The 9901-nt window shown below is 51.8% G+C and overlaps 1 non-coding gene across 1 annotated transcript; it reads left to right on the forward strand.

Annotated features, from left to right (window-relative positions):
• Window positions 1-308: 308 nt before the first annotated feature.
• On the forward strand, window positions 309-415 carry LOC126004831 (U6 spliceosomal RNA). The gene has a single exon (XR_007494076.1). It is a non-coding gene; the product is annotated as a U6 spliceosomal RNA (small nuclear RNA).
• The last annotated feature ends 9486 nt before the right edge of the window (window positions 416-9901 follow it).

The following is a 9901-nucleotide window of genomic DNA, read 5'->3' on the forward strand; positions in this document are numbered from 1 at the left end:
TAGCCCCAAACTTGCTCTAGTCTGTTGAACCACATCCCTTCCACACGTTCTTCAAGATAGTAGCTCCTAATCCAGATGAACAGGTGAGAGATCACCTTGTGCCTATGGGAATAAGTTATATTTAAAAAGTAAAAGCAGGGATTGGAGTGATAGGACAGCAGGGAGGACATTTGCCTTGCATGCTGCCAACCAGGGTTTGATCCCCGGCATCCCATATGGTTCCTGAACCTGCCAGGTGTGATTTCTGAGTGCAGAGCCATGAGTAATTCCTGCTTCTGCTCAAAAACAAAACAAACAAACAAAAAATAGTGCTCGTTTTGGCAGCACATATACTAAAATTGGAATAATACAGAGAAGATCAGCATGGCTCCTGTGCAAGGATAACAAGAAAAAAAAAAAAAGGAAAGAAAGAAAAGAAAACAAGGGCCAGAGTGTCAGGACAGAGGGTAAGAGTGTTTGCCCTTGCACATGGCTGACCCAGTTTTTTTTTTAAAGTTTATTTATTTATTTGGGTTTGGGGCCACATCCAGAGGTTCTCAGGGGTTCCTCCTGGCTCTGTGCTCACAAATTACTCCTGGTGTCTTGGGAGACCATATGGACTGTTGGGAATCAAACCTGGACTGGCCACATGCAAGGCAAATGCCCTCCCTGCTGTGCTATTGCTCCCATCCCCTGACCCAGGTTTGATCCCTAGCACCCCATGTGATCCTATGATCATGCCTCACCAGGCGTGATCCCTGAGCACAGAACCAGGATGTAAGCCCTGAAAATCACTATAAGGTGTGGCTTCCAAACAAAAATAAAAACAAAACAAAACAAAGCACCAAGCTGGATGATGACTCCAGGGGCTTTTGCACAGGCTTTGCACACAGGAATCCTGGGTCCAGGCTTGGCTCCGTGAGGTCCCCTAAGTACCGGCAGCTGAGGTTCCTAAACAAAAAAAAAAGTCCAGAAGGGGCTGGAGAGATAGCATGGAGGTAAGGCGTTTGCCTTTCATGCAGAAGGTCATCAGTTCGAATCCCGGCATCCCATATGGTCCCCCATGCCTGCCAGGAGCAATTTCTGAGCATGGAGCCAGGAGTTTCCCCTGAGCACTGCCGAGTGTGACCCAAAAACCACAAAAAAAAAAAAAAAAAGTCCAGAAACAACCTGTGCTTGTGGGGATGCAGAGAAAAAGGATATTCACTTTCTATGGGGGTGTGTCACAGCCTCTAAGGGAAACAATAATGACAATGGTTAGGTTTTGTTTTGGATGATATATATATATATTTTTTTTTTGAGGGATTATTCCTTGTGGTACTGGGAAGCTCTTTTCAGCTCTGTGCTCTGTAGTCACTCCTGGCAGTGCTGGGGACTGAGCAGGGGGTGGTCACATGCACAGGAAGTTCTTTTATTTTGGTCACACCGGCAGCATTCAGTGTTTACTCATGGCTTTACGCTCAGAAATCGCTCCTGGCAGGCTCAGGGGACCATATAAGTGCCAGGATTTGAACCACCTTCTTTCTGCATGCAAGACAAATGCCTCACTTCCATGCCATGTCTCCAACCCCTCACAGGAAGTTCCTTAACCCCCTTGTTACATCTTTCTAGTTCAGTGTAAAAAAAAAGGGTGAAAAATGGACCGAAGCAATAGTACAATGGGTAGGGTGTGTTTGCCTTGCATGTGGATCCTGACCCAAGTTTGATTCCTGGCATCCCATAGGGTCCTCCAAGCCCACCAAGACTGATTCCTGACCGTAGAGCCAGTAGTAATCCCTGAGCACTATTGGGGGTGGTCCAAAAGCCAAAAGCCAAAAAGAGAGGTTAAAATAAAACCTATTATATTCAACAATTCCATTCTTAGGTAATCCCCCCAAGAAAAAAAGATCCTCCCACATGCAAAAAGAGGAAACCCCCACGTAATACATGCACCTTAATTTGCTGCAGCAGCAGCAGCAGCAATGATCAAGGTCCAAGAGTCCACATCAAGAGTCCAAGAGTCCACAAAAGTCCAACAATCAATGAGTGGATAATTAACAGTTGGGTGGGAGTCATAGTCCAGCTGGGAGGGCATTTGTTTTGGACATGGCTGAACCATGTGAAATTCCTGGCACCCCATATGGTCCCCTGAGCCAGCCAGGAGTGATTGATGAGTGCAGAGCCAGGTGTTAGCACAGCTAGGTAGGACCACCTCCCTCCAAAAACAAAAAACAAACAAAAAAAAATGAAAATTAAAAAAAGAAGTTTGGTGTACAGAGCCTATAGAATGTGCTCAGTTCTATAGGTGAAATGGTGCCTTTTGTTATAACTGGAGGGTGTCAGGCTATGGGAAAGAAGGCAGAGGAAGAAAGATGAATCCCAGCTGATACATGGCACATGTGAGACCGAGGGACAGACAAACAGATAGTGTCCAGGAAAGCATGCTCTGAGCTTCTAGCCAGATGGGCCAGGCAGCCAGTGGGCTGCAGCAGAGGGAGCTCTGGTGAAGGTAGGGTGTGGAGACCTCATCTCCTGGAAATGAAATCCCCACCCCTGTAACCCAGGTTTGTTCCAGGGAACAGTGGGGACTACTACCCCCATTCCTCATCTACTCCTGCAACCTGTCTCCTCCTTGTGGAGCCCCTGATATCCACCAGGAATCTCTCCTCATCTTGCAGCTACATTTCTCGAGGCCAGAACTTCCTCTACGTCTTCCTTCTCTTTCCAAGAACAGCAGCATTGGGGTCCCCCTGCCCCACTCATGGTAGCTTCCTCCTAGCCAAAGGGTCTGGGGGGACCCTGTGGTGTGGTATGGTGTGTCTGTGTCTCTTTCCCTTCTATTTGTGACCCGTTCTGTTTTCTCTTGTTTGTTGCCATCTGGGCCTGTGTGACAATGTCCACTTTTCTAGAATCTGGAGTTGGTCAGGACCAACTCCTGTGCTCAGCTGGAAGGTGGGGGGTGCCCTCAGTCACCCCCTCAGCTGAGACTCAGCTTCAGGTCACCTGCCTGAGCTCACTTCCTTGATGAGGTGGCCACTCTGACCCGCTGTGACTGACGTCATTGGCTCCCAGTTTGGATGGTGCTATTTTTGGTGTGTGTGTGTGTGTGTGTGTGTGTGTGTGTGTGTGTGTGTGTGTAGAAGGATTGAGGTGGAATCAGGACGTCTGAGAGAGGCTGGAGGCAGGGACAGGGAGAGAGGGGCTTCCCCATGTGGACAATGGGGTGCAGATGACATCAAGTGTCCATCTGACTTCAGGATTGTGCCCCTTCCTCCTGAAACCTACTGCTGAGCACAGCCCATAAGTGGCTAGTGGATGTGTTGTGGGGGTATGTCCATCATTTGTGGGGGCCTATTTGGAGACTTAGGAGCTGTGTCTGTGATGAACTAGGGCACACTCTGCTCCCCAGAAGCCTTTCAAGAGATCTGAGACCTCCCAAGTCAGGCTACCCAATATCTGTCTAGTTTTGGGGAGTCCTCGGGAGTCTGGTTTGGGGAAAATTAGTGCCCAGTGCTGGCCCACTGGGGCAGTCGAAGGACAGAGAGGAGCTGCCTCCCAAAAAGCCTCCCACCTCAGCTTTCCTCCTTCCTCTGGGAAGCAGCTTCAGAAACTCCAGGCAGGGGCTGGGCACAGTTCTAACTGTTCCCCTAAACCCCCCAACACTGCCAGGAGTGAGCCCCAAGCACCGAGCAGGAATTGTAGCCTCTGAACATTGCTGGAGTTCCCAAAACAAACAAAACACCCCAACACAGATTTATTATTATTATTATTATTATTATTATTATTATTATTATTATTATTATTATTATTATTATTATTGGTTTTTGGGTCACACCTGTCAGCGCTCAGGGGTTACTCCTGGCTCTATGCTCAGAAATCGCCCCTGGCAGGCACAGGGAACCATATGGGATGCCAGGATTCGAACCACCGTCCTTCTGCATGGAAGGCAAACGCCTTACCCCCATGCTATCTCGCCGGCCCCCCAACACAGATTTAAAAAAAAATTAGACTCTGTGGAGCCCTTTGCCTTTACCCCAGTCCTATCTCTTCTGGTCCCCCGTCTCTGCAGTGATGCCTGGTCATGTGCCTGTCTGCTCAGGTGGGGTGACTCTCCCACTCAAACCCATCACAGGTGCCCCCCCCCCCAAGTGCTGTATGAACAGTCCCAATCTGTTCAAAGATCTGTATAAAGATCTCCTGGATCTGACATCCCCTAGGCCCCCCAATATACACAGGAGCGCCTCCTTGATCAAGAAGGTGATTTCCAAGCCCGTCGGATCCATTCCTAATTGCACAGTTAAGCACAATTTATGTTTGGTGGAATTCTCTGGCCTCGCCGCGCCTCCCCAGGGCAGCATAAAGCAGAGTGGGGATGGGGGTGGGCGCAGCGTTTCCAAGTGCCGCTCTCGGTTCCGAAGGACTTTGTGGCCAAAAGCTCCCGGAGCTGCTGAATGCTTATTGCCTGGTCCCCGGCTGACGGCTGGTGGGCCCCGGCTTTGTCTGGAAGGGAACCCGGAACAGCTTGCCTGGCCCTCTCCACTCGGACACTAAATCAACACGGCTCTATTAGTGGCCTTGGAGAGCAGCTGAGCTGTCTCTGAGCCTGTCACCGTGATGTCTTCATCTGTAACCAGAGCAGACGTGAGCTCCTGGCAGCTTCGGGAGGTGACAACAAATCCAATTAGCTCCTCTCCACGGTGCCGCAGGACCGCTGCGAAACGGCCTGGCGGGGAGGGCGGCTCGGTACCCCGCACAGTGGGATGCGGCACCCGCAGGAAGGAAAGCCGGAGAGAGAAAGAGATGAGAGAGAAAGAGATGAGAGAGATGGAGAGCAAAAGAGACAGAGAGCAGGAAAGGGAGACAAAGACCCAGTGTCATTACTCGGTGATTTTTTTTGGGGGGGTGCTCCCCATCTGGTGATGCTCAGGGCTAACTCCTGGCTCTGCACTCAGGAATTGCTCCTGGCAGGCTCAAGGGACCATATGGGATGCCAGGGATCGAACCCCGGTCAGCCAAGTGCAAGGCAAATGCCCTCCTCGCTGTGCTATCGCTCTGGCCCCAGCTTGGAGACATTCTGAATGGAGTTGTGGGATCATATTTGGTGCCAAGAACTTGTGCCCGGCCACCCTAGTCTGAGCTGGCTGTCGAGGCCACCTGAGACACCCCCCCCCCCCCCCAATAATGATCTGATGCACCTGAAAAACCTTGTTTGACTCCAGGGCAGGGTCTCTTGGAGTAAGGGGGTGGGACATTCTGAATGCATTCATTTCCTTCTCTGCTTCCTTCTCCAAAACCTGCTTCCAAACCAAACAAGAGGCATTTTGGCTATTTGGTGCTTCTCAGCTTGGCAGGGATACCCAAAGGTGGATGGGTTATCTGGGATGCAGGCATAAGGTGGAGGCTTGACACAGCCCAGAAAGTACTGAAGAGTGATGGGAGACAGGCTTAGGACTCCTGGGGAAGTGGATGAGTGTGTGTAGTGGAGACCCAGTCTTTAGAGGAGGAAAAAGCAGAAAGGGAAAGCGAAAGAAAGCCTTCCCTCTTCCATGTCAGAAGCACTGACCAGATACATCAGCACGAGGGAAGGTTTCTGTGTGGGTCCCCGAGGAACACACATGCGCCAAGTTTCCCGGGTCATTTCTTCCTGAAGATGGGTTTCCCTGCAGATTCTGGGGCACTTCCAGCTGGCTGCCAAGCCCTTTCCAGAGTCAGCCCTTTTGGAGATGGGGGTGCAGGGAGAATGTGAGGGGTTTGAAGGAACAGAACCAGGAAAGGAGGCAAAGGAGGGGGGAGGAAGTGAAACTCAGAAGATGCTCTTAAACATAGGCCTGAATGTGTGTGTGTGTGTGTGTGTGTGTGTGTGTGTGTGTGTGTGTGTGTGTGTGTGTGTGTGTATGACAAGGGTCCTCTAAGTGTGTTTAGCTGGGGGACCTCACATGTTCCCCTGGCTTGGAGCTCTGGGTTGGCCCTGCAGAAGAATATGGACCATCAACCTCCAAGGGCCCCTCAGGCTCTCCCTCCATTCTCCCTTCGACCTTTCGCCTTTCTGGATGTTTGGGGATCCCTGAGAGGGTCAGCACAGGCCCTGCCTGCAAGACGAGCTCAGCAGTACCCATAGCCTGGCTGTGTGCAGTGGGGGTGGAAGTGGCTTCCCTGGCGACCTTCCCGGGAGAGGCAGCGAACGGGCATCTGCAAGTGGTGGCTGGAGCCAATGGGACACTCATCAGCAGTTTATGGCTGGCAGCTTCCGGGTCTCTGCTGCCATCTCACAGGGTACAGTCTACCTGTGGGACTGGCAGCCTCTGAGGGGGGCAGAGAAGCGATGTGGGGTCTTTCTTCCCTGAGCACTGTTGCTGCAGGGTATTGAGCACGTCCATCTCATTCCGGATTCACTGGGCAGCCTGCGGGGGCATCTGGCCGCTGGGTTCTGCTCCACCAAGGGCGCCACACGGCAGTTGGATGCGGCCCCAGCGCTGCCAGGCACAATTATTCTCAGCGACATCTTTCTGCCACCGAAACTCAGGGCTGCTGAGGCTGGCAGCAAGCAGTGCCATTGGCAAGCTCACAGATGGACGCGGTCCTGGGTACAAGATGCTGCTTCCGGCCCCAAGGCAGGGAGACCCGTGTCCAACACAGTGGCCACCCACTGGGACAGGAGTGTGTGTGTGTGTGTGCGTGTGTGGTGTGTACCGGGTTAGTGGGGTGTGTATGAAGTTAGGGTGTCCAGAGCCCACTCCCAAATGATCTGACAGGCCAAGTTCAGACATGAGTTTAAATTAGGGAGAGGGTTGGGTCTGGAGCGATAGCATTTTAGGTAAGGCATTTACCTTGCATGCAGCTGCCGATTCACATTCATTCAATCTCCAGCATCCCAATTGGTCCTCTGAGCCTGCCAGGAGTGATTCCTGAGCACAGAGCCAGGAATAACTCTTGAGTACCACTGGTGTAGCCTCCCTCCAGAAACAAACTAAAAAAATTAGGGGGACATCATCCATCTTAGCTAGCAGGGTTCCCAGAAAGCCAGGTATGGCTGTACTTCATCAGAGTGGAGCTCCCTGCAATCTACCAGAGTGGAAACCCCTGCAATCTGCCACAGGGCCACACATCTGCCCGGGTTTGCCACCTGTCCAGCAGGGATCTAAGAGTGGTATCTGTGGAGGAATGAGCAGGACTGGATCTGATACCCGCAAGGAGCAGATGTGGATGAGTAAGTGAAGGCAGTGGGGCCAGATATAACCCCCTGGACTCCAACATTGTTGCCTAGGGCAGAGAAAAGAAGGAAGGCAGGCAGGAGAGAGATATCTTAGAGGCTGACTCTAGAGCAGAGGACAGGAAGTGATCAGGGCACAGAAAGTGGTAAGGACACAGGGCAGAGGTCAAGAAACAAGGTAGGGATCAAAGGACAGGACAGTGCTCAGAGCACAGGAAGTGGTCAGGAACAGGAATTGATCAGGGGACAAGAAGTGGTCAGACTCGGGTTCCACTCCCAGGAGCCTCTTTGGGTGCAACCCTGAGCACCTCTGGCGCTAGTAGATTGGGGTTGCAGACTTTGGGGGACTCCCAGGAGTTTCTGAGCATTGGTTTCCCCTGGCTGGACTTCAGTAGTAGCCTTCATGACAACCTCAACGCTCCCATCCATGGTGAAATCTGGGAGAGGGGTAACTATGACTCTTGCCCACATTGTAGGTGAGACCCAGAGAGGCCATATGACTGGGAAGGGTGGACTTCCCCAGAGACCCGTGACAGCAGTGCCAGCCCTTGGTTTGGAAGAAGACCCCAACCCTCACCCCAATTCGCTCCATATTACTGCTGCTCAGGGTGAATATCTGGGCCATGCCCGGCAATGCTCAGGTCTGACTTCTGGTTGTGACCTGGTCCTGGTGCTGAGAATGGGTATGGGCTGTCTCATTCAGTGTCATGGTGTAGCTAAGTCAACTGCTGTCCAGCCATGCACCCTCCCTTCTGCACCATCTCCCCAGCCCTGCCCTACTGAATGCCAACTGGCCAGCTGGGATCCTTCTGTTATGTGACTATGCTGGGGAGTTTTGAAGCAACACCTTCTTTCTGGTAGTGCCCTTTCAGCTACCTGAGGACCCCTTTCTATCTCTGTGCTCAGTGGGCATCACTCAGTAGAGGACAGGGAGGATTGCTTTTCAGTGGCTCTTTGCTCAGATATTGCTCCTGGCAGAGTCGGGGGACCATATGGGATGCTGGGAATCAAACCGGGGTCCTTCTAGGGTTGGATGCATGCAAGGCAAACACCCTACTGCTATGCTATTGCTCTGGCCCTTTGCTGAAAGTTTCATGGATGCCTTTTTATTTGGGGGATTGGGCCACACCCAACAGTGTTAAGGGATTCTACCTGGCTCTGTGTGCAGAAATCACTCCTGGCAGGCTCAGGGGACCATATGGGATATTGGGTCCATCCTGAGTGGGTCACGTGCAAGACAAATGCTCTACCCATGTCCCCTGTGCCTGCCAGGAGCTATTTCTGAGCAGACAGCCAGGAGTAACCCCGGGTGTGGCCAAAAAAAAAAAAAAAAAGAAACAAAACAAATGTTCTACCCACTATGCTATCTTTCCAGTCTCTAAAGAATTAAATTTATTTAAGTTGCCCATAGGGTCCAGAGTGATGTGTAGTGGATAGGGCAGTTGCCTTGCACACGGCCGATCCGAGTTTGATCCCCATATCAAGCCAGGAAGACCTTCTTGATTGATTGTGGCCCCAAAACAAACACCATCCCAAAACCAAAGTTGCTGGTCAAGATCTAGGGGATCGCAGGTATTGCTCCGGGCCTTTCCGAGACGTGTCCCCTCACTTTTAATTGCTACCCTCTCCCCGTGATGGGCAATTTGATTTTCGATTTTGCCATAATAAACGGTGCTATAATGAACATCCGTGTACCTGTCAGTTTGGATGAGTCTCTCTGGGGTGGGTGTGACTGAGGAGATGTGGGGGAGGGAAATGTGGGGTCCCAGGCACTTCCTCAGAGAGGGGGCCAGCCTTGCCCAACCCTAGCTTGGCCTTGGGACTTGCTTTGACTCAAAAGCCACCTAAGGAATTCTTGCCTCTGAGTTCAGTGTGGGGTGGGTGGACCAAGTTTCCGCCCAGCTGTGAGCCCCACAGCAGGTTCCTGGTCCAAGCCAAGTTTCTAGACCCTATGGGAGATAGAAAAAGAGAACTGGTGACTTGGGGTCTCGTTGGGTGGGGTGATGTGTATCTCTTTGCACCCTGCATCTAGGCCTTGTTTCTTGTCACTCCCTGGGCCTGAGTCCTCAATGCCTAATGGTGCTCCAGTGAGAGTGCAGGGTGAGCAGAACAGGCTCCGGCATTGCTGAGTGGCAGAGACCTGGAAGATGATTTGTGGCCACACTTAGCAGTGCTCAGGGCTCTGCACTCAGTCATTTCTGGTAATGTTCAGGGGACCATATGGGGTGCTGGGGATGGAGTCCTGGTCATGGTCCTGCCTTCTGTGCTCCAGCTCCTTTTCAGTGGGGCTGGTCACTGACAGTCTAGGTCGGAGCAGTGTCCTCATTTCCCCTGCTTCCTATGTCTCTCTACCTCAGGGAAGCCTTCAATGCTTCACCTCCTTCCAGGGAATGTGGAGTAGTCTGTACCCCAAGTTTCAGGGAGTCACCTTCATATCTCATTATTAGAAGTTGGAAAACGTCCTCCCCTGGGTTCAGTCAAGCCTGGTAGGCTAGAAGAGGACCAGCTGGGGTCTCCCTCATTGAATACTACTGTCTTTCCTCCTCAGCCTCCATCACTCACCCACCTGCATCTTCAAATGCTCACAGGAGCTTCTTCCAAGTCCTGAAACCTGGCCCAAGTTCTCACCTTCCAGGTTCCACTGGCCGGGAGTACTGCAGCCCTTCACAGCAGAATGCCAATATTGTGGCTCCTGTCCTTTCCCTGTTTCCAGCCTGGGCATGTCACTCATTG

This window comes from Suncus etruscus, chromosome 3 (genome assembly GCF_024139225.1).
Source record: "Suncus etruscus isolate mSunEtr1 chromosome 3, mSunEtr1.pri.cur, whole genome shotgun sequence".
Lineage (NCBI taxonomy): Eukaryota > Metazoa > Chordata > Mammalia > Eulipotyphla > Soricidae > Suncus > Suncus etruscus.